Below are 25737 nucleotides of genomic sequence, written 5' to 3' on the forward strand. Positions count from 1 at the left end.
TTGCCTGTCGTTGGTACATCTACATCCACTCCATCCAAAGCCAAGGGCGGTACCCCATTTCATGAGGTATCATAATTTATTCGCTCTTCTTGCGTTATTTATTTTCTCTTATCAGTTTTCGCTGTTCTCCTGACCCTTCTCCTTGTGTATCCATAGCCGATTCCTGATATCAGCGGATGGTGGACCAGAACCTTTGGTAAAGCCGTGAGCTTTTCCTGTAGGGACATTGTTTCTTCCATATGCAATGTCCTTGGGCGACTTCCCTCTGCTTCTCGTGTGCGCGAACAGGTGCCGCTTCCGACTGCCATGGAGGGGATTGAGAAGCGTGCTATAGAGGTATATTGCTTTCTACTCATGTTCCATCCCTCAAATGCATGTCTCCATTCGCTCTTTTTATTCACGTATCGTCCTATATGCAGATTATCAATTTCGCGGAGGGTGCTCTCTGCAGGGATGCTGAACGAGCTAGAGAGCTCGAAAGCCTTGGCACTGAATTGGCGACTCAGAAGTCGCTTTTTGATGATGTCCAAGGCAAAGTAAAGGCCCTTGAAGGTGCTTGTCAGAAGGCCATCAGCGAGAAGGAGAAAGCTCTCAAATCCCTCCAGGCTAAGTCCGATGAGCTTCAGAAGGTTATTGATGATCTGAATTCGTCCAAGGAAGCTTTGGAGATGCAAAAGAGGAGGGCCGAGGAGATCACCGCTGAAGATGGTGCTCGCATCTATTGGTATGGAAAGCGGATTCATGCGGCTTATGAGCATGGACATCCAGATCATGTACTTAATCGCCCCAAGGTTCCCATTCCTGAAAAGGATTTAGCTGAAAAATGGGACAAGTTGGAGGCCGAGGATGCCGATATGGATGAGGTACTTCTCCTAGATTGGCAGAGTTTTCATGACTCTCCAATTAGCTGTGAGATCCCAAATCAGAACGTAGAAGGAGGGGTACCACAAGATGTTTCTCACGTTGAACAAGAGGTACCTCGCTCCGATGCGGTTACTGATTTGACTGTTGGGGATTCGCTTGAAGCAGATCACCCCACAGGAGAAGATGAAGGAGCCGCTGAAGGCGAAGGGGGCAATAGAGGCGAAGGAGAAGAAACTGTAGTATAATTTTATTTATATCCGAACTGTTGTATGTAACAAACTGCCAGTATATATATCAACCGAGCGACTTTGCCGCCGCTTTTACATATATGCGCAATTATTGTTTTATTCTTCTTCGCTTTAATGTCGATTATTTTCGTATGCGACCCTTGCCTCTTGCCGACTTCATACTTGTAATTTTTCGTAGTTAGTTTTGTTTTCATTAGGGTGGCCAGACCCTTTTTGCAATTTTTTGAGTACTCATTTATTCGCTTAATTTTATGCCTTATAATTTTTCAAATAATCATAAGGTTAACCATAAGGTTTTGCGAATGATGCGTAATCATGCATCCGCCTTTCTTTTGTAGGCAACACATTTATGTGTTTAAGGTTAACCATAAGGTTTTGCGAATGATGCGTAATCATGCATCCGCCTTTCTTTTGTAGGCAACACATTTATGTGTTTGTATTAGCAGTTTGAAAAGGACCTGCATTCAGCCGTAGCATACTGAATAATTGTAACCAATGAACCTCTTTATTGATAAAGAAAAAAGACTTCTTGTTACATGGGTACCTAAACTGTGTGGGATCAAAGCCTCATTAAAACCTTTTATCAGAAAACCCAGTGGGAAAAAACTCATAAAAGGAAAAAGAGTACTCGTCATTTCCCTGAACTACTCGGCCTGTTTATATAGGCGTAGATTCTCTAGATCCCACGCTCACCGCACCAATGATAACTTGTCGGATTTAATTCGATGGTCCTCGTCGTAGTTACCTGCAAAACAAAACCGGAGACAGGATCTCCGGGAAAACTCTCCGACGATCAAGTCAGTTTTATGTGGAATGCTAGTAGATTGATAATAGTATTGAGGGGAAAAATGTGAACTTACCTCCCCATTTGCTTTCATGTCTCTTTTATAAGTATCTCTAGGTAACCGCCGAGGGCGGTTACTCTTTCTATGCCACGTCCCTTACGTGGCCACCAACGTGGTTTCGTTTGTTTGAGTGGGAGGTTTAATGCCCTGTTAGGATTTCGGGGCGGTTATCCGGTTTACCCGCTTCCTTTATTAGGAGCCCATTTGATCTTGAACCATGGGCCTAAGTATAGGTTGGGCCCGTGTTTATGATTCGGCCCGGTTTGGCTTCGCGGATCATCAAACCTCGATAAATTCATATCCTTGGAACCGGAAAAAAATATTCATTAAGCGAGATTATTTATTTATCGATAAATGAATATTTAATATTTTATAGATAAATTTTCATACTTAACATGAAATTTGAACGGCTCCGGACTTCTGCCTCTCATTGCTTTTTGATGATATCTGTAATGTTGGTCACTTTAGATTTCGCTGATTTATTTGTTTTTTGCTTTTTTTTGTTATTTTATTTTGTTACTTTGTTTTTCTGTTTCCCCCTCTGTGCGCTGGATCCCTCCTCTGAGAAACTGGATAAAAATTAACACGGATGGTGCCTCGAACCCCAATGGTCGAGCTGGTGCTGGTGGGATATTTAGAAACCATCGGGGATTTGTTATTGGTTGCTTTGCGGCTCCTCTGCAGAGTTCGCCGGCTCATATTATGGAAATACAGGCCATTATAATGGCGGTCAATGAAGCATCGAGCAGAAACTGGAGGTTGCTATGGATAGAATCGGACTCGAGTTATGCTGTTAATCTCCTCAACAATCTTTCCAGAGATGTACCTTGGCGAATCAGAAGAGATTGGCAATCCTGTCTGCAGAAGCTCTCAGGTATGTCTTGGAAAGCATCTCACATTTTCAGGGAAGGTAATCAAGCTGCTGATCGACTAGCAAGCATTGGGCTATCAGCTACTTCAAAGTTGTGGTGGGCATCTGCTCCGCCCCCCTGTCAGAGCTTCGTTTTTTATGATATATGTAATGTAGCTCACATTCGCTTTAAAGTGAACCTTCTTTGTTCTTTATCTCTTTTTCTTTTTTCTTTACCCTATGTATTCTTTCTTCTTTTTATTAATAATACTCGGGTTGCAGGCCGTGCTGGGGGTGCCAGCCTAGCTGGGATGTGTGGCCAGCCTGCGCGTCCCAACCTTCAGTTAAAAAAAAAACATTATTTTATTTTATTTTTAATAATATCAGGTTTTCAGTGCGTGCTCTTGGGGTGCCAACCTAGTTGGGATTCCAGGATCATTGCTACTGTATCGTCCCAGCTTCTATAAAAAAAAAACATATTGAATTGACAGTTATTCGATTTTATAACTATTTTAATAGCATAGTATATATTTGAGGGAGTTTTTTTTATGATCAATCTGTATCTGGTAGATTTATATATTGACATTTTGGCGAGATATTTGAAACTGTGTTAACTGTAGAATAAATATTTTAGATATAATTGACATTTGAAAAGTAAATAACGAGTCAAAACAATCAACTATAGATGCATTTTTCATAAGAAATGACTTCTAGTTGACTGATTGAAAGGTTTTGGTCTCTCTATATATTATATGTAATTCAATAATTATTAATTTATATTTTCATTGGGCCCTTAAGTATTTAAATATTTTTATTACTTAATGCATTTAGCGAGGTTATTACTTTAGTCCATTGGCCCAAATCGGGATCGAAAGAATTTATTATATAAACGAGGTTATTACTTTATCGAACAATTGATTTATCGAGGTTTAATTGTATTTGAAACTATTAAAAGTACTGTCTTTGCAAATTTTTTAATATAGCTTGTAAATTGATTAAAGCATGAGTACTATTTCACCGAAAAATTTAATAGTTGATCTTTTAACTTCAAACTTCACAAACATTAGACTTCTATTTGTAAACTTTTAAACCACGAGTATATCTTTGCAATTCAGTCAAATCACATTATTTATTTTTATATTTTTCTCTAAAGAAATTATGATTATGAATTAATCAAAACAGCTAAATCAAATATTAGCTTAGTTGGTATTTAGGGAGGCATTAAGTTGGAGAAAGACTTGCATATGGTTTTCATTGACTTGGAGAAAGCATATGATAAGGTACCAAGGGAAGTACTTTGGTGGGCCTTGATAAGGAAAGGCATTTTGCGGAAATATATTGACATCATAAAGGACATGTATGAGGGAGTATGCACGAGTGTACGTACTAGTGTTGGGAAGACTGAAGAGTTTCCTATTACGATTGGAGTGCGTCAAGGTTCCGCACTAAGCCCATTTCTGTTTGCCATCGTTATGGATGAACTAACAAGTTCACTTCAAGATGGTATACCATGGTGCATGCTGTTTGCAGATGATATTGTGTTGGTTGATGAGACGAAAGAAGGAGTGGAGATGAAGTTGGAACTATGGAGGCAAACTCTAGAATTTAGAGGCTTTAAGTTGAGTCGAAGTAAGACGGAATATTTGGAGTGTAAGTTTAGCGGCCGTAGGAGTAGGGAGGCAGGGACAATCACCCTAGATGGGAGAGTTGTTCAGGCCTCGGATTGCTTCCGGTATTTAGGATCTATTATCCAAACGGATGGAGAAGTAGATGGAGATGTTGCTCATAGGATTAAAGCTGGTTGGTCGAAGTGGAAGAGTGCTACGGGTTTCCTTTGTGATCCCGACATGCCTAATAGATTGAAGGGAAAATTCTACCGGACGGCAATTAGACCAGCATTGTTATATGGTACAGAGTGTTGGGCAGTGAAACACTGCCACATCCATAAGATGTCGGTGGCGGAGATGCGTATGTTGAGATGGATCTGTGGTCACACGAGAAAGGACCGGGTGCGTAATGAAATAATTAGGACAAAAGTAGGGGTCACATCTATTGAGAATAAAATGAGAGAAAACCGACTAAGTTGGTTTGGCCATGTGAGACGTAGAGCGCTTGATGCGCCGGTTAGGAGAACCGAAGAGTGGCAAAGGGATGTAGTGGTGAGGGGTAGGGGAAGACCTAAGCAAACTTGGAAGAGGGTGATCGAGAGTGATATGAGTTTATTGGGAATTGAGGAAAATATGGTAGTGGATAGGACGGAGTGGAGGGAGCGAATCTGTGTCGCTGACACGACTTGATTTTCACGGTTTTATATAATGGTTCATGTTAGCCGACCCCGAATCATTTCGGGACTAAGGCTTTATTGTTGTTGTTGTTGTTGAAGTAGTACAGGCGATTCAACATCAGCGCTTCAATCGTTCCTATTTATCTGATGTTATACAAGAATGTTGTGTTATCTTAAGAGATTTAGACTTAGTTTCAATCTCCTTTGTTAGACGGTCAGCGAACCTAGCGACACATTCCCTGACGAAAGCTGTTAGTTCTGAGTCTGATCAAGGTGAGTGGGCATGTCCACCACCTTTCCTTATCGATGTCCTCATTTCTGATTCAATTCATTCTTTCAAAAAAAAAAAAAAATTAGCTTAGTTGGTATTTGGTACTTTCGAAGTAAATAACTAACAATTCATTTAGCTACTTGTTGTTTGTTGTTCCTGTTTGCTGGTTCTTACTCATGTTTGCTGTTTGCTTTTGGAAAATGCTGGTTTTCCAAAAAGCAAAGATTTTTTGCCTTTATAAAAAACTACTTTTCAGCTGTAAAATGCAAACATGAAATGTATACCCAAACTCCGCCTTTTAAAGTGAAAAGACAAACATGAGGTGAAAAGTAGGTAACCAAACATCCCCTAAAGGAAGTTTACAGAACCTGCCGCGGAGAAAAATGGTGTGGGAAAAAACTGATAAGTGTTTGATAAATACACAATGAAAAATTTAAAAGTAAAAAATTACAAATATATATATAAAGTTATGACAATTTTGGTAAAAAAAATAAAAATTAATATCAGTTTTTCTAATAAATTGTCACAATATGAATTGTAGCTTTAAGTAGTTTTCCAACTTTTAAAAGAATTAGTTTACATTTAATAAACACTGTTTTTACTGGAAAGCGGTTGTCAAATTCTCCAAAATGTTTTTATATGTTATTGTTGTAAAATTTGTAATATCAATTTTCTAATACCTAGAAATTTTGTGTTCATAATCGGCGAGGGATTGAAAGATCACATAATATAATTCAATAAGAATGTACAGTGTTGTTTAATGTATAAATTTTGTAAAATTATTATCTTTTGATACTTTCTTTTCTTAATAATTTGTTTTTATGCTTGAATTTATTTCAGGTACTGTTAAAATTAGCAGACGTAAAATTTACCCCAATTAATCAACTTAACCATACTTACAAGATAAAAATCAATTTTGATGCGGCAATTTTCAACGAGCTCTTGCTAGTCGGTTATGGGTGGTTAACTCGTGACTCTGTGGGCTCTTTTATCGAGGGAGGATGTCTAGTTCTTTACAGTAGAACCTTTGTCTTGTCGGGGGGGGGGGGGGGGGGGGGGGGGGTTTGGGGGTTAAGTTGGGTAAAGGACCAGTGTTGATCACTTAGGCCCAAATTGAATTTATGAAAGACATCCCACATTGCTTAGAAATCACTTTGTAGTGATATTTATAAAGAAGGTTCTCACACACTTGTAAAAGCTACTATTTATAGTGATTATTACACTATGTCATTTTCCCTTTCACATGACACAAGATATATGACATACATTTGTTTTTGTATCGTCTGATTGTTTTTCGTGACAGTACATTAAAATTCTGTCATTTGAAAGCTTAACTGAAAACACGCTCAATTCACATGTGGCGTTACGATGACAGTCGTCTGTCATCTCAACAAAACGTGATTTTAATTGAAAAGTTACTTAACCATCAGATGACACTACGTATAAATGACAGTCATTATTAACTGAAAACCAAAAAAGTGGCAAACAAATATTAGTTTCGCGGGCGAGCAAAAAGTTCCCAAAATTTTATGGCACCAAATCTTTTAGATGGGATATAAAAGGCAAAGTGAAAACCTAATTTCTCATTTTGTCTGTCCATTTCTCTAGAATCCTCTTCATTCACTAGTAAGTCCATGACTTCTCCCATTTAAAACCCTGTCCAAAGCCTAGATCTTTCATGTTCTTCTTTTTCTTCTTCATTGTTTCTTCCTGTTCAAATTGTGTATAATCTTCTACTTTTTATGTTTCTTCTTCTACGGATAATACACTAGAGGAGGACGCGAAGCCGATTGTTCAAGCAGTTAAGTTTTGCAAGAAGGGAAGTGATAGCATGGTGCCTAGTAGTATAGTGTGGGACAATGGAATGTGTAGATGGTATATGGGTGATGATAAATGTGATGTGTGCGCTGATGAAAAACTCTACTAGACGCTACTACGTAGGGGCAAGTGTACCCCGTCGTATCAAGTAATAATCCGGTTAAGACCGGGTATCGAATCCATAGGATTTATATCTACAAGTATTAAACTACTCGGTTCTATTCGTTATCTAGGCGGTGAATACTTTAGGTTGGTTTGGGTGACAAGTACAAACAACTCCTAAACTACGGTGAGACAGACTTGTATAACTGAACTCTACGGACTATGATAAGTTATAATTATAATAAGCAAAGACTCCAAACGTATACAATTGATACTTTACTCTTGCAAAGATGACTATGTGTAAATGGACCGCACCGTGAAGTACTTAGACGACGTGGTTCCTAGTCAAGGCGTGTCTAATGCTGGGGATCAGAAACTAGGGCCCGTAAGTTCCGTGGCTTGTCAATTCCTACGGTTTTCGGAATGTTACTCCCGGTAGGGCAGCACCTATATGAATCTCTAAAGATAACCCGTCCCTACGGGTCGCCGGAAATCGTGTCTCTCCTACACAATAATCAATTAAGAATATCAAAACAAGTAGCAAATATCAACACGTATAAAGAAACGGGAATTGCAAATCATATATTATAAATATGGAATGAAAAGAATATGAGTACAACCAAGCCTAGTACATAGGAAGAGTGCAAGCTAATTAGCAAGTAAAAGGGAAGAATCGGCCCTTAGAACTAGCTAACCGGACTCAAGGCCATCACCTAGGTCTTCGAGGTGGAACTTCTCGAGCTTGGTGGAAGAGGATGGAACGGAACTTCGATGGGATGGCGGAACAAATGAACAAGCTCTCAAAGTGGTAGAGTTTAGCTATACAAAAGTCTGAATGATGAAATGAGTGCTAATCACTCTTATTTATACACATCAAGCTCGGGGGTAGAATCGTAATTACACAAGTTACAAATAAGATTTCACACTATTTTTGCAGGTTTCACAAGGTACGCTCCGCGTAGAAGGTAGTACGCCCCGCGTATCTGCAAGATTAGCCCATCTTGTTGATAATTTCTTCCGAGTGGACCAGATTTAGACTAGTTGACTCAACCATGTTGAAAAACCTTTCCACATGATTTTGATTTGACAAAATTATTTATGTGAATGATAAAAATATTCTAGCACATTAAATTTAAATGCTTTGATTTATTCACACTAATGTGTTTGTTCAATGTTGAGTTATTTGATTCATAAGACATTGAGATAAAAAGCCTAAAGGCCCATAAGAGGAAGTCAAGCCCAAGTCAACAGATCAAGACCTCACGGCCCAGGAAGATAAAACGCAGTCGTACTAAGCAAAGCGCTAGCTCAGCATGAAGAAGGATCGAGAAGCCTTCTATCAATTGCTTCAAAATGAAGCTGCTGAGTTAAACGACAAGAAGTACAAGTCAGCGGCAGAACGGAATCAACTTAGAGACAAAGTATTTCTACTTTGGGTAAAGCTCAGAAGACGCAGTAAGCTGTCTGGAAGACTTTACTATTAATGTCGAAACATTCTGTTCATCTGACGAAAAGCTGCTGAGCACTGCCGAAGACAGAAGATACAAGAATCTCATTGGCCAACGACACTGAGCATGTCCAGAGTGAAAGCGGCAAGAAGCCGTTAGCCTCCAACGGTTATTTCGAAATTCAAAATCACCGGTGCTTGAAGTGTCACTATAAATAGGCCTTTCAAATGCTTCATTCGATGCAGATCTTCAATCAAGTCGAAACGCTGACCAAATTCATACTTGAAGTTCTGTGAGAAAAGCAAAGCAAATCTTACACCAATTCCAATCATTGTGTAAAAGTCTAGAGTGATTTCATTCATCTAAAGTGTCTTAGCAATTGTTGTTTGGGACAAACACTTATCATTTCTGTTGAAACACCTTTCCACAAGATTTTGATTTGACAAAATTAATCCATGATTAAGAGACAATTAAATTTAAGTGCTTTGATTTAATTGTACTAATATGTTTGTTCAATGTTGAGTATAAATGCAAAAATAAGACAGGACAAAGTCTGCATAAAAACAGCACAAGCTGAGTAAAGGGCAACTCGGCACAAGAATAGATAAAGTCATCCTTAGAACAGCAGCTGAAGAATGAAGCTGGTCAAAGAAGCTGAGTAGAATGGAACTCAGCATGAAAGAAGTAAAGTCTGCTTCAGAACAAAGCTGAGTGAGAAGAACTCAGCGTGAGAATTGGCCGAACAATAAATCATCGGAGTAAAGCTAAGTAATTCACAAGTGTTCCGTTAGCTAAAAGACAAATCCAACAACTGTCTGCACCAATAATAGAAATCTCGGAATTATGCAAAAGTCAATTTCGAGAAACATGGGACAACTGAATTTGGCTAAAAGACAAACTGTCACAAGAAGACAACATCTGCAGGAAGAAGACAAATCTGACATCTGAAGAAATCAGAAGACAGGATTGGCTTGACATCTGAAGCTGACCAGAAGTTGTCTCCCAAAAGAGCCATTTTGGACTCAACGGACAAATCAATTTCAAATGATTTGTTCCTCACAATTCATCTATAAAAGGGACAAAGATTTCATTTGGAAGATTGCCGAATTACAGAAAATTACAAGTGGGAAAGATACAAATTCAAAGCACTCAAAACAAAAGAGAAAGCTTACACCAATCTTCTATTCTTTGTGTAAATGCTAGATTGATTTTTTGTAATCATCTAAAGTGTTCTTTATCTTAAAAAGGAACAAGTTTGTGATTAATTGTAATATTGAGAGTGTACGTGCTGAGTACTTGTTATTTAGTACTTAGTGGTAGAGAAATCTAAGTGTTGGGTTGTAGCATTTAGTAGGAGTTGAGTAGACGAATAGAGGAAGGTACTCTTGCATATTCAACTGCCTGTAATCGGTGTGTGCTCTACCCTTAAAGAGCTCAGTATTGGATTCTGAAATCCCGGAGGATTCTGGGGACTGGACGTAGGCGGAGAGGCCGAACCAGGATAAGTGATACTGAGTAATTTCTAACTCTCAAATATATATATATACATGTGCTTGTGTTGCTTGTAATATTTACTCAGCATATAAACTGTTAGAAGCTGACACTGAGTAAATTGGAATGCTGAGTTGGAAGCTGACCACATAAGCGTCAATTCCCAACTCTCAAGTAAAACAGTCTTACTTAGCTACTGACTAAAGCTGTCTTACATTAAGTCCGGCCAAGCTGACCAAAGTTGAGTTAATAAACTCACCAAAATAATTAAGTCAACAAGATTAATTAGCAAGAAAAAATTGTATTAGTTCCTAACCCCCCCCCCCTTGGAACTAATCACACGGGACCAACAAGTGGTATCAGAGCCTAAGCTCACTACTCAAAGATATAACTATCTTGAGCGGATCCCCATAAATGGCTGAGAACAGCACTCGTTTCCTTCCTGGGAACCAAACAACACAGATACTCCCTGAGGGACTATCTATTAGTCGACCTCCCCTATTCTTTGGATCCAACTATACATTTTGGAAGAATAGGATGAAGAACTTTATCCAAGCCACAAATATGAGTGCATGGCTTGCAATAGTTCAAGGCCCATACGTGCCATATAAAACTGTTGACAATGAGAAAGTTGTTAAGAGTGAAACTGAGTGGTCAGAAGATGACCTCAGAAAACTTCAAAACAATGCTTCGGCTATCAATATGCTTCACTGTGCTTTAGATGCTACAAAATACAATAAAATATCAGGTTGCGAGTCAGCACAGGAGATATGGAAAAAGCTCGAGGTGACCTATGAAGGCACAAGCAAGGTCAAAGAGTCAAAAGTGAACCAACATATGAGATTGTACGAGCTGTTCGAAATGAACGACAACGAGGACATCTCTGGAATGAATGCTAGGTTCACTAATATTATAAATGAGCTAAAAAGACTTGGCAAGAACTTCACTGAAGAAGAGCAAGTAAAGAAAATCTTGAGAAACTTACCCAAGAGATGGCAAGCTAAGAAAACTGCTGTAGAAGAAGCTCAGGACCTGACCACATACAAGTATGACGAGCTGATCGGATCTCTGCTGACTCATGAGATCTCAATGCAAAACTTTGAAGCTAAAGAGAAAGAAAAGTCAGAAGACAAGAAACAAAAATCACTTGTCATGAAAGCTGACTCAACTAAAGCTGACTCTTCAGACGATGAGGAGATGGCCATGTTTACACGGAAAATGAAGAAGTTGTTTAGGAAAAATGAGAAGAACAGCAGAAGGCCATTCAGAAAAAATGACAGATACAAAGCTGAGTCCAGTGACAAATACAAGAAGGAGAGCTCCAAGACTGTCACATGTTTTGAGTGCCACCAAACTGGGCACATCAAATCAAGCTGCCCAAACCATAAGAGAGATAAGAAGGGAAACAAGAAAGCAATGGTAGCAACATGGAGTGACAGTGATGAGTCAACATCATCCGAAGCTGATGCAAATGAAACGGCGAACATATGCTTCATGACCGATGATGCTGACCACTCTCAATCTGAGCAAGCTGACCTCTCTGATGAAACTGACCAGGAGGTACACAACAATGAGGTAACATCCTTACTTTTTCTTAGAAATGAGATGGTAAATGCCCTGAGTGACTTATATGCACTAACTAAAAAGTGCAATAAGAAAGTAAAGGCACTCAGCAGGCGGTGTGATGAGATTGAAGAGGTCAAACTGAGTGACCTCCGATATCTTCTCCAAGACAACTCAGATTTACATAGTAATATGGAAATGATGCATAAGTTTGTCACGGAGGTCCAATCTGAGTCAAAGAAACTAAGAAAGGACGTTACAACCCTACAGAGTCAAATAAAAGGCTCAAATAAAAATAAAACCCATGTTGAGTACCCAAGTACTAGTCAGCGTAAACAGTTCACTCAGTGTGATTGTTGCGGGAAAAAGGGTCACACAAGAGAAGTGTGTTGGTACAATAAGCGGACTGTCCAATGTGACTTCTACGGAAAGAAAGGACATACCACAAAGGTATGTTGGCATGCTCAGCACAACAATGCTGACCACCCCCAAAGGGTAATTCATTGTGACTTCTGTGGCAAAAGTGGCCACACTATCAAAGTATGCCGTCACAAATTGAAATATGACTTTGCACCTGTTTATGCTAACACACGAGGACCCAAAAGGAATTGGGTACCTAAAAATGAATAGTCTAAAATGCAGGTGAGCCTGAGATGCGCAGAGAAATCAAAACTGTGGTATATAGACAGCGCATGCTCAAGGCACATGACTGGTGATGAAACTCAGTTCATCACACTAGAGCTTAAACGAGGTGGAAGTGTAAGCTTTGGAGACAATAAGAAGGGTAAGATAGTCGGCTTAGGTACTATCGGAGGTAACCCATCTATTGAGTCAGTCTCCTTAGTTAAAGGTCTCAAATACAATCTGCTGAGTGTAGCTCAGCTTTGCAAAAGCGGTAGAAAGGTTGTATTTGATGATACTAAGTGTCAAATACTCGAGGGAAAAACAAATGAATTGATTTTAACTGCCCCTCGTGTAGACAATGTATACATGCTGAGTTTGGAAAAACAGTTTTCTAAAAATATATGCTTAGTAGCAACCTGGAGTGATAGTGATGAGTCATCATCATCAGGAGTTGATGCCACTGAGTCAGCAAAGATCTGCTTCATGGCAGATGAGCTTGCTGAGCCTTGTGTTTCTGAGCATGCTGACCCCTCCATTGCATCCGACGATGAGGCACACTCAACTGAGGTAAGCCTGAGGTGTGCTGAGAAGTAAAAAATGTGGTACTTTGACAGCGCATGCTCAAGGCATATGACTGGTGATGAAACTCAGTTCATCACACTTGTGCGTAAACGAGGAGGAAGCGTAAGTTTTGGAGACAACAAAAAGGGTAAGATAGTAGGGTCAGGAACCATTGGTGGTAATCCTACTATTGAGTCAGTCTCCCTAGTCAGTGGACTTAAATATAACTTACTTAGCGTAGCTCAGCTATGTGATAACGGGAGAAAAGTTATATTTGATAACACTGGATGTAAAATACTCGAGGGAAAAACAAATGAATTGATTTTAACTGCCCCTCGTATGACAATGTCTTTATGCTAAATTTGGAAAAGAAATTTTCAAAAAATGTATGCTTAGTGTCAAAGGAAGAAAATTCCTGGCTATGGCACAGGAGACTTGGTCATGTATGTAACATCCCTAAAACCCTAACATATACATCTTCCCACATTCATATATGTTTTCATGATTGAATACATACATTTTAGATTCATCGCATTGTCATTAGAAGTTTCATATGCATAATGCGATTACCGTGCGATTAGTAGACGATTAGTGTATCGTTAAGATGTAACGATTGGTTAATTGAGTTAGGACTTAAATGAATGAATGAATGAATTCATATGTCCTAAATTGATTAATTTACACTTTAGGAGGGCTGAATTTGAGGTTTGTGAGCAAGCACGAGGTGTCACCCCAATATTAAGACAAAATACATCTCTTCATTTGCCAAATGATGTGCACAACTCATTCTTTATCTATTCCAGCCACAATTTCGACCAAAGCTTCAACAAAACCTTCCTTGTTCATACCCTAAACCTCTCCAAAGAAAACTCTTCCAATTTCTTCCATTTTCGAGTCAAACAAGTCAAGTTAGGAAGCATACTAGGTGATAGACACGAGTTGAAGGTTAGTATGTTGTTTTAGCTTGTTTTCTATGAGTTTGAGATTCTGAAATACCTAGGTATGATCATAGGATTTGTTGTGGATGAGTTTTGATGGAGTTTGTTGAGTTTTAGTGTTGTTTAAAGTGGTTATAGGCTGTCCAAATGAAAGATATGTATCAAGTGCCCTAAACAGAAATCTAGGGTACTGCTTTCAGTCATTTTGAAGCATGTTTTTCATATTGATATTCTTCGAATTTGAAGATACATAAAGAATAACATATGTTTCTATATGTGTTATGAAACCCTCTGTAAAATATGGGACTTTAATTCCATATATAGATGAAGAAAACCTAGATGGAACATGACTGCCTCGAAATTGAATGTCATGTGAGGCAGCCATGTTGATGTAGCATTTTTAGGACCTTAGATTCATAATTTGAGAAAGGTTATTTATAAAAAATTGTTCCTAACTACTTGAAGTATATGTCTGTAAAAGGTTTTGGCAATCCATTGTGTTTAGTGTGAGATAGGTTGAGTGCATTATGGTAGATGCAAATCTGGATAGTCTGTTTCTTGGCTGGAAATAGGACAGAATCATTTTGCATGCCATATATTGTGTATAAGTGATATTAAAGTTAATTTTGGATATGTTATACCCATATATGTCTAGTTTTAGTAGGTTCAAGAATCAGGGAATTTGGATTAATATAGAGAAAGTTATGGCAGAATGTGTGCAAGTAGGTCATGTGATGATCTAAGACAAAAAGATTAGATTGCATGAACTTTGTGGAGTTAGTGTCTTGTAAATCATATAGCATTCATTAGTTTATATTTTTTATTAAGTTTATGTTAAGTCTAATTGTATAAATGTTATGTGACATTAGGAGGGCAAGGTGCAACTGAACACACACCCGATCGTGTTGAATAGATCGAACCAAGAGCGACGGTAAGCATATTGCTTATATATGTGTATGACTGTATTGTGCCTTGTGACTTGCTGAGTGTGAGATGTGGTTGAATCTGATGTGAATGATGTGGATAATGTTTGAGTGTTTGTGATACGTCATGATTGATAAGAAAGTGATATGATTGAGTATGTTGCAGTGTTATGAGTGAATACAGCATGTTGAGCCTTGTGCACATACTGGAACTGAATAATGGTTGGATTATAAATGAATATGAGCTTGCTTAGATGGATATGTGAAATGGTCCAAGTTGAGAGTGCTATCCGAATATTGTGAGCCGAAAGCACATGTGTTGAGATATATGAGTACGTGAGTTGAGTGTAACTCCTCCGTAGCACAGATGATTGTATTCCGAATTTAGTGAGCCGGAATACAGATTGGGCCCAAGGACCATTTTATATATATTGTTTAAGTACAGCAAGGCCTTTCTAAAATAAGTATTACTATAATAAGTGAAACAGGTGAATAAATTCTAACTTGGTATTGATGATATATTTTGATTTGTGCTCTTTACATTACTTTTGTATACATATATGCGTAATATGATTATTGAGTAGGCAGCTCACCCCTTGCCAACAGATTTTACAGGTTAGGAGGAGTTCTTCTTGCTTAAGGTCGCACCGGCAGTGTCAGTCCATTCTCATCTAGGCATTTTGGAGTCTTGTGATGTACTTTTGTTTTGTAAATCCTCTATGTAGGATAATGACTTAAACGTGTATTGTAAATGCTTTCTCTTATGTATAATATGTAAAGTTTATATGAGATTGAAGTTTATATGATTGAGAATTGAAAGCATGTCTATAACTGATATTGTGTGAGATATCATGTGATCCAAGTGAGGGGGTTACATTTAGTGGTATCGGAGCGGGTCTACTTTCCTAGGGATTAGGTTGTGTATGACTTGTTTTGGATTCCTAGGTTAAGACCACATAATCATATTTTCTTATTCTAAAGCATGTTGACATGGTCATGTTTCATGTAGGGTTATGGAGTCTGATGGTGAGAATGGACAATCCGATAATGTGTCTAGTCATGGTTCAGTTGGTCATGTTCATGAGTCTGGGGGCTCAAAACATATAGAAGCTTCAGAATATGCAGGTTATCCTCAGGGTTACAACCAGTTTGAACAGATGATGGGAATCTATTTGGCTCAAGGTCACCCTCAGCCACGTGTTCAAGCTCGTCGAGATGCGCCAGTCTTTGATAAAAATTTTGAAAGGCTTAAAAAGATGGGCGCAATAGAGTTTGAGGGTAGTACAGATCCTGATATAGCTGATAAATGGTGGGCCAAGATTGAAGATGTACTTGAGAACACAGAATGTCGACTAGATTCAATGGTCAAATATGTTTCTAATCTTTTCACTGATGAAGCTTTAGAATGGTGGAGATCTATAAAAAGGACAAGAATTAGAACTGAAATAACATGGGATATTTTCAAGAAGTTGTTCACTAATAAGTACATGCCAATGATATACAAAGATAGGAAACAAACAGAGTTTTTGACCCTTATGCAGGAGGATATGTCTGTGGCTGAATACGAGCTTAAGTTTAACACTTTAGCCAAATATGCACCTGCAAATGTGGCTACAGAAGAAGCAAAATGTCGTAGGTTTGAACATGGTCTACACCCAAATGTTAGAATTGGGATTCATGCACATGAAACTAGCTTTAGATTGTTAGTAGAATCTGCACTCAGAGCTGAGGAAATTGTGAAAGATAGAGAACAACTTTTTGTAACCAAAAGGGCTAGATTTGATACAAAGGGCCAGTCTAGCAGGCCAACAAAGAGAGGTGGATTCTCAGTTTCTTCTAGAGGCTATTCTCAACAATTTAGAGGTGGTAGTAGTAGTATCCATCGTGGTGGGACTAGATCACGGGGCGGATTTGGAGATGTTTTGAGTAGTGCTCCATCCGTTGGTAGTAACAGATTTTCAGGTGGTCGGTTTAATAGTGGGTATAGAAGAGGAGCGAGGACAACATCTTTTCCAGCTTGTCAGACATGTGGACGGGTACACAGAGGTGAGTGTTGGGGACCTTCCCTGGTTTGTGGTAGATGTGGCCGATCTCACACAGGAGAGTGTTATGGTTCATTTAAGAAGGGTACATGTTTTGAGTGTGGAGAAACATGCCATTATCGTAATGATTGTCCCTTACTAGTTGATAGAGGAGAGAGAGTTCAACCTCAGTCTAATATAGGAGGTGGTGCAGCTGGAGTGGATAGAGGCAGAGCCAGAGGTTGAGGAGGAGGTAGAGGGGGTAGACATGATGCTCCCATGGGTGGACAGACACAAAATTTACCATGAAATAGAGCCTTCAATATGACGAGGGGTGAAGCTCAAATAGCACCAGAGGTTATATCCGGTACAATTTCTATCCTTGATACCTTAGCTTTTGTTTTGATTGACCCTGGATTTAGCTCATGGGTGTGAGGCATATTTAGCTCATGACGAGGGGTGAAGCTCAAATAGCACCAGAGGTTATATCCGGTACAATTTCTATCCTTGATACCTTAGCTTTTGTTTTGATTGACCCTGGATCCACTCATTCATACATAACACCTGAGTTTATATTGAAAATAAATGGGAAGGTAGAACCATTAGGATATGATGTGGGAGTTATCCTACCAGTTGGGAATAATGTTATTGTAAATAAGGTTCTGAGAGATTGTCCTATAAAAGTGAGGGGAAGTGAGTTCCCTATAGATTTAGTAGTTATGGGGTTTAGAGAATTCGATATTATTTTGGGGATGGATTGGCTATGTAAATATGAAGCTAAAGTTGATTTTTGTTCAAAGGAAGTTGTGTTACATTTTACTTCAGAGTCAACTGTGTTATTTGTTGGGGAGAGAAAGGTTGTGCCGTCTTGTTTAATATCTGCAATTCAAGCAATCAGATGGATTAGAAATGGGTGTGAGGCATATTTAGCTCATGTTGTGGACACTAGGGAGGATGGAGGCAAATTGGAGAATATTCCAGTGGTGAGAGATTTTGCAGATGTATTCGTAGATGAACTACCAGGATTACCACCTCATAGGGAGATTGATTTTCCTATTGAGACCATGCTAGGAGTATCTCCTATATCAATTGCTCCATATAGAATGGCTCCAATGGAATTACAAGAATTGAAGAAACAAATAGAAGAACTACTTGAGAAGGGGTTTATACGACCTAGTACTTCACCGTGGGGAGCACCTGTATTATTTGTGAAGAAGAAAGATGGAAGTATGCGATTGTGTATTGATTACAGATAACTGAACAGAATGACAGTGAAAAACAAGTATCCATTGCCTCGGATTGATGATTTGCTAGATCAGCTTAGAGGAGCTCGTCATTTTTCAAAGATTGATCTACGATCGGGCTATTGGCAGTTGAGAGTTGCAGAAGCTGACATACCTAAAACTGCTTTTCGTACAAGGTATGGTCATTTTGAGTTTCTTGTGATGCCTTTTGGCTTCACTAATGCTCCTGCAGCTTTCATGGCATTAATGAACAAGACTTTTCAGCCATATCTAGATAAGTTTGTTGTGGTGTTCATTGATGATATCCTAGTGTACTCAAGGACTGTGGGTGAGCATGAACAACATTTGAGAATTGTTTTGAAAATTTTACGAGATAATCAGATGTATGCAAAGCTGAGCAAATGTGAATTTTGGATGGATGAAGTTGTATTCCTTGGTCATGTGGTGTCAGGTGAAGGGGTTCAACCCGACCCTTCCAAAATTAAAGCTATTGATGAATGGGAACCGCCAAAGAACGTTACAGAGCTTAGGAGTTTTCTTGGGTTAGCTGGTTACTACAGGAGATTTGTAGAGGGGTTTTCTCTGATTGCAGGTCCATTAACTAAATTGCTATAATGGTTATCATTCAAGTATAGGCATGGCACCTTATGAGGCATTATATGGAAGACCGTGTAGAAGCCCTATATGTTGGGATGTTGAAGGAATGAGGCAATTGGAAGGACCTGAGTTAGTCCAGGAAACTGTTGAGAAGATCAATGTCATAAAGAAGTATTTAAAAGCTGCACAGGAACGTCAGAAAGCCTATGTGGATCAGCACCGAAGGGAAATGGAATATAAAGTTGGAGATAAAGTGTTTTTAAAAATATCCCCATGGAAAGGAATAGTTCGTTTTGGCAAAAGAGGTAAGTTGAATCCAAGATACATCGGGCCTTATGAGATCATTGAGAGAGTTGGACCATTGGCTTATAGGTTAGCTCTACCACCAGAATTGTCTTTAATACATGATGTATTTCATGTGTCAGTTTTAAGAAGATATAGATCAGACCCAAGTCATATGATTCCTGAACCTGAGATTGCAATAGTGAACACAGACTTGACTATTCGTGAGCAACCTTTGGAGATTTTGGGACGAGAAATGAAACGACTCAGAAACCGTGAAATTCCGATGGTTAAGGTGAGATGGAGTCATAATCAAACACTTGATGAGGAAACTTGGGAGGTGGAAGAAAATATGAGGACACAATATCCTTACCTATTTGAAGCTTCTGGTAAGTGAATTTCGGGGACGAAATTCTTTAAGGGGGGAAGAACTGTAACATTCCTAAAACCCTAACATATACATCTTCCCACATTCATATATGTTTTCATGATTGAATACATACATTTTAGATTCATCGCATTGTCATTAGAAGTTTCATATGCATAATACGATTACCGTGCGATTAGTAGACGATTAGTGTATCGTTAAGATGTAACGATTGGTTAATTGAGTTAGGACTTAAATGAATGAATGAATGAATTCATATGTCCTAAATTGATTAAGTTACACTTTAGGAGGGCTGAATTTGAGGTTTGTGAGCAAGCACGAGGTGTCACCCCAATATTAAGACAAAATACACATCTTCATTTGCCAAATGATGTGCACAACTCATTCTTTATCTATTCCAGCCACAATTTCGACCAAAGCTTCAGCAAAACCTTCCTTGTTCATACCCTAAACCTCTCCAAAGAAAACTCTTCCAATTTCTTCCATTTTCGAGTCAAACAAGTCAAGTTAGGAAGCATACTAGGTGATAGACACGAGTTGAAGGTTAGTATGTTGTTTTAGCTTGTTTTCTATGAGTTTGAGATTATGAAATACCTAGGTATGATCATAGGATTTGTTGTGGATGAGTTGTGATGGAGTTTTTTGAGTTTTGGTATTGTTTAAAGTGGTTATAGGCTGTCCAAATGAAAGATATGTATCAAGTGCCCTAAACAGAAATCTAGGGTACTGCTTTCAGTCATTTTGAAGCATGTTTTTCATATTGATATTCTTCGAATTTGAAGATACATAAAGAATAACATATGTTGCTATATGTGTTATGAAACCCTCTGTAAAATATGAGACTTTAATTCCATATATAGATGAAGAAAACCTAGATGGAACATGACTGCCTCGAAATTGAATGTCATGTGAGGCATCCATGTTGATGTAGCATTTTTAGGACCTTAGAGTCATAATTTGAGAAAGGTTATTTATAAAACATTGTTCCTAACTACTTGAAGTATATGTCTGTAAAAGGTTTTGGCAATCCATTGTGTTTAGTGTGAGATAGGTTGAGTGCATTATGGTAGATGCAAATCTGGATAGTCTGTTTCTTGGCTGGAAACAGGACAGAATCATTTTACATGCCATATATTGTGTAGAAGTGATATTAAAGTGAATTTTGGATATGTTATACCCATATATGTCTAGTTTCAGTAGGTTCAAGAATCAGGGAATTTGGATTAATATAGAGAAAGTTATGGTAGAATGTGTGCAAGTAGGTCATGTGATGATCTAAGACAAAAGGATTAGATTGCATGAACTTTGTGGAGTTAGTGTCTTGTAAATCATATAGCATTCATTAGTTTATATTTTTATTAAGTTTATGTTAAGGCTAATTGTATAAATGTTATGTGACATTAGGAGGGCAAGGTGCAACTGAACGCACACCCGATCGTGTTGAATAGATCGAACCAAGAGCGACGGTAAGCATATTGCTTATATATGTGTATGACTGTATTGTGCCTTGTGACTTGCTGAGTGTGAGATGTGGTTGAATCTGATGTGAATGATGTGGATAATGTTTGAGTGTTTGTGATACGTCATGATTGATAAGAAAGTGATATGATTGAGTATGTTGCAGTGTTATGAGTGAATACAGCATGTTGAGCCTTGTGCACATACTGGAACTGAATAATGGTTGGATTATAAATGAATATGAGCTTGCTTAGATGGATATGTGAAATGGTCCAAGTTGAGAGTGCTATCCGAATATTGTGAGCCAGAAGCACATGTGTTGAGATATATGAGTACGTGAGTTGAGTGTAACTCCTCCGTAGCACAGATGATTGTATTCCGAATTTAGTGAGCCGGAATACAGATCGGGCCCAAGGACCATTTTATATATATTGTTTAAGTACAGCAAGGCCTTTCTAAAATAAGTATTACTATAATAAGTGAAACAGGTGAATAAATTCTAACTTGGTATTGATGATATATTTTGATTTGTGCTCTTTACATTACTTTTGTATACATATATGCGTAATATGATTATTGAGTAGGCAGCTCACCCCTTGCCAACAGATTTTACAGGTTAGGAGGAGTTCTTCTTGCTTAAGGTCGCACCGGCAGTGTCAGTCCATTCTCATCTAGGCATTTTGGAGTCTTGTGATGTACTTTTGTTTTGTAAATCCTCTATGTAGGATAATGACTTAAACGTGTATTGTAAATGCTTTCTCTTATGTATAATATGTAAAGTTTATATGAGATTGAAGTTTATATGATTGAGAATTGAAAGCATGTCTATAACTGATATTGTGTGAGATATCATGTGATCCAAGTGAGGGGGTTACAATGTAAGCATGGACCTCCTAGCTAAATTAGCAAGAAAGCAATTAGTTGAGGGACTGCCAGAACTTAAGTTCGAAAAGGATCAATTATGCAATGCTTGTCAGGCTGGAAAACAAACTAAAACATCTTTTCATAGTAAAAACATTGTCTCAACCAAGCGTCCACTTGAGTTGCTACACTTGGATCTCTTCGGACCAGTCCAGCCGCTGAGCTTGGGTGGTAGGAGATTTTCCTTGGTCATTATAGATGACTTTTCTCGGTACACTTGGATCATCTTGCTGAGTAGGAAGGATGAAACCTTTGAGACATTTTCAACATTAGTAAGAAAACTTGAAAATGATAAATACCTAAAGCTAGCTCATATCCGAAGTGATAATGGAGGAGAATTCAAAAACCAACAGTTTGTTGAATTCTGTGAAGCCAGCGGCATTGACCATAATTTTTCTGCTCCTAGAACGCCTCAACAGAATGGGGTAGTTGAAAGGAAAAACAGAACCTTGGTTGAAATAGCCAGGACAATGCTGAGTGAGCATAGGCTTCCAAAGTACTTTTGGGGAGAAGCTGTCAACACAGCTTGCTACATACTTAATAGGGCTCTAGTCAGACCCATATTAAAGAAGACTCCCTACGAACTTTGGAAAGGACGAAAACCCAACATTGGATACTTTCGTGCCTTTGGCTGTAAATGTTTTATTCTAAATACTAAAGACAGCCTTGCTAAGTTTGATTCAAAAGCTGATGAAGCTATCTTTTTAGGCTACTCAACAAACAGTAAAGCATATAGAGTTTTCAATAAACGAACTCAGGTCTTAGAAGAGTCAGTACACGTTGAGTTCGATGAAACTAACCCTGCAGGAAAAGACAAGCAGCTGACTGAGGATGATCCATACTCAGCACCTGCTGACCAAGAAACAGCCGCTGAGTCACTACCTCAAGGTCTGACCAAAGGTAAAAGCAAAACTCAAATTGTTTTCACTGACCAATCTATACCTGCAGAGATTGTTGAAACACAACCAGCTCAAGACATCACTCTACCAAAAGAGATCAGAATTCCAAGAGGGCACTCAGAGAGTGCCATTCTTGATGCTGCTGAAAACACGCTGATGATAAGAAATCAACTCAGGAGATACCTCAGCAACGTAGCATTCGTCTTAGTTCAGGAACCAAAGAACTTCGCTGAAGCTGAGCACGATGAGTTCTGGATGAGTGCAATGCAAGAAGAACTTGATCAGTTCAGAAGAAATGAAGTGTGGGACTTAGTGCCAAATCCAAGAAGTCAGAAGACCATAGGAACAAGATGGTTCTTCCGCAACAAGCTAGATGAACAAGGGAACGTGGTCAGGAACAAAGCAAGACTAGTAGCTCAGGGCTATAGTCAGTAAGAAGGTATTGACTACGGTGAGACCTTCGCCCCAGTGGCAAGGTTAGAGGCTATAAGAATTTTATGTGCATATGCAAGTTATATGAACTTTAAATTATTTCAAATGGATGTTAAGAGTGCATTCCTTAATGGAGTTATAAACGAGGAAGTCTATGTTAATCAGCCTCCAGGGTTTGAGGATCCCAAGTTCCCAAACCACGTTTATAAACTTAAAAAGGCTCTGTATGGTCTCAAGCAAGCACCACGTGCTTGGTATGAGAGGCTGGCCAGTTTCCTGCTGACTAGAAATTATGTCAGAGGTAAATCTGATACAACCTTATTCATTAAGAGGAAGGGTAAAGATACCCTACTGGCTTAGATATATGTTGATGACATTATTTTTGGTGCCACTAATGAGTCCATGTGCAAGGAATTTAGTAAGCAGATGCAGACTGGGTTTGAAATGTCAATGATGGGAGAACTCAACTTCTTCCTTGGACTTCAAATCAAACAAGGGAAAAATGGCATCTTCATTAGTCAAACTAAGTATGCTAAGGAGATATTGAAGAAGTATGAACTTGAAAACTGCAAGCCAATATCTACCCCTATGGGCACTGACACTGTCCTCTGCGCTGATGTTAGACAAGGTGCCGAACGGCCTCGCCCGGGCGGACCGGGGGGTGGGCACCTCATGGCGACGTAAGCGGTGATTGGCACCGAAAGCAACCAATCCTGGAATCAAGCTGCTCGGCAGGACCGGAGCTCGGAGATATGGAAGAGTCGCCACCCACGAATGGGAAAATGAACACCGATCCCTTGCGGGAGACCGGTGAGGGTTCGGGAAACTTAGGTACGAGCCGAGAAGGCTAGCTCCTTTTCGGAGAAAGGCTACTAGGCACCCCGACATCGCCCGGTTATGAACCACCGGCCTCCTACTCAGCATGTTAGGCGATAACGGACTAATCGCATATTTCTTTAAGTTTAAAATTCATTTGAAACCTTTTCTTTCTCGTTTTGAAAACCGTTTTGAGCATGTCATTAAAAGCCATTTTAGTAAAGATTCACCCATTTTCCATAAATTTAAAGTATATAGGAGAGAGAGGGGGAGAAGAAAGAATTGATTTATTCACAGCGTGATTTAGGCTTTATGTCGTATATTACATCTACGCTAATCTCACTCCCAAAAAATGAGTTTATTTACATGGTTCATACCTTAATCGCCGTTGAAACGATTTAGGTACGTTTCAAAACCCCGTTAATGATGTTCCCTCGAATCTCCGTTGGAATGACTCGAGCGTTTGAAAACGTTGAGCAAACAGTTTTAATCTAAAAACGTGATTAAGCATACAAGTCAATTTATTTTGTACAAAACCATTTAATTAGGAAAACAATTCCAAAACTTCATTATTAAAAAAAAACAATTTTAATTACAATGTTCGCTTAATCCGTCGTTGGAACGAATTAAGGTTTTAAAACGTGATGTTTTAGGAAACGGTTTAAAGTAATAGGAAAGCCTTTTATTTACATTAGGAACTTCTAGAAAACTTAAGTTTAAATAAGCAAATTAAAATCTCTTTTTGTGGTTTACTTTCCCATTTTTCACTCAATTATCCTTCATTTGAATATAATAACAACAATTAGTAAATTAAATCCAAATTCACCCAACCAAAACATTTTCCAAATCATATATACATATAGGAAATTTAAAAAGGGAAGAAAGATATATATATATATATTTAATAGAAATGATAATTATACATATACATTTAAAAGAAAAGGCAAATAATGAAGACTATAATTAATAGGTAAAAATGACAATAATATTCACAAATGATAGGAAACTAAGTTTTAACCCAAAAATGTTATGATAAGTGTATATAGAAAATAATCCCTAATAACCCCAAAATGACAAGTATGTATAGTTTAAATGAATTTAAAGGAAAATCTATATATATACATATAATTTTATCAAGTTAAATTGGTGAAAAATAATATCTAAACATGTTGAATAAATATATACAAAATAATTAAAAATAATTTGAATGCATGTATTACATAATTATACATACATATATATATATATATATATATATATATATATATATATATATATATAAAGGACCAAAAGCCTAAAAGTTAAGAAAGAATGACCAAAACAGCATTTTTTACATTCCAGCAGCTTTACCGACGGAAAATCCGTCGGTAAACTGCTTTTAGTGACAGAAAATGGAAAATTACAGAACTACTCCAACAGTTTTAAGATTTATTAAAAAGCTTTAGATTAGATCTATTCTATCATTTTGGGTCCCCGAACTACCAAAATTAGATCATAGTCTATAACGGAGACTCCTAAAGCGATGTTTTATTTTTAAAACGTTAATAAAAAAGGGTTTTTCTAAAATCTATATATATACAACATTTCTTAATCCCGAACTACCTTTGAATCGGATCACGGTTCGTATTGGGATGTTAAAACGAGGCTTTTATTTCAAAACAAAATCAAACGTTTATTTAATACGAGACGAGAATTAAATAAATACGGGAAAGTAAATAAACGTGATAAATAAATAAATAACTAAAGAAATAAATTATAGACTTAATAAATAAAGGAAATAAAAGAAATAAATAAATGACACGACTCTAGTCCTCGGATAATACCTCAAGATCGGTATTGACAGCTGAAG

This window comes from Euphorbia lathyris, chromosome 10 (genome assembly GCF_963576675.1).
Source record: "Euphorbia lathyris chromosome 10, ddEupLath1.1, whole genome shotgun sequence".
Lineage (NCBI taxonomy): Eukaryota > Viridiplantae > Streptophyta > Magnoliopsida > Malpighiales > Euphorbiaceae > Euphorbia > Euphorbia lathyris.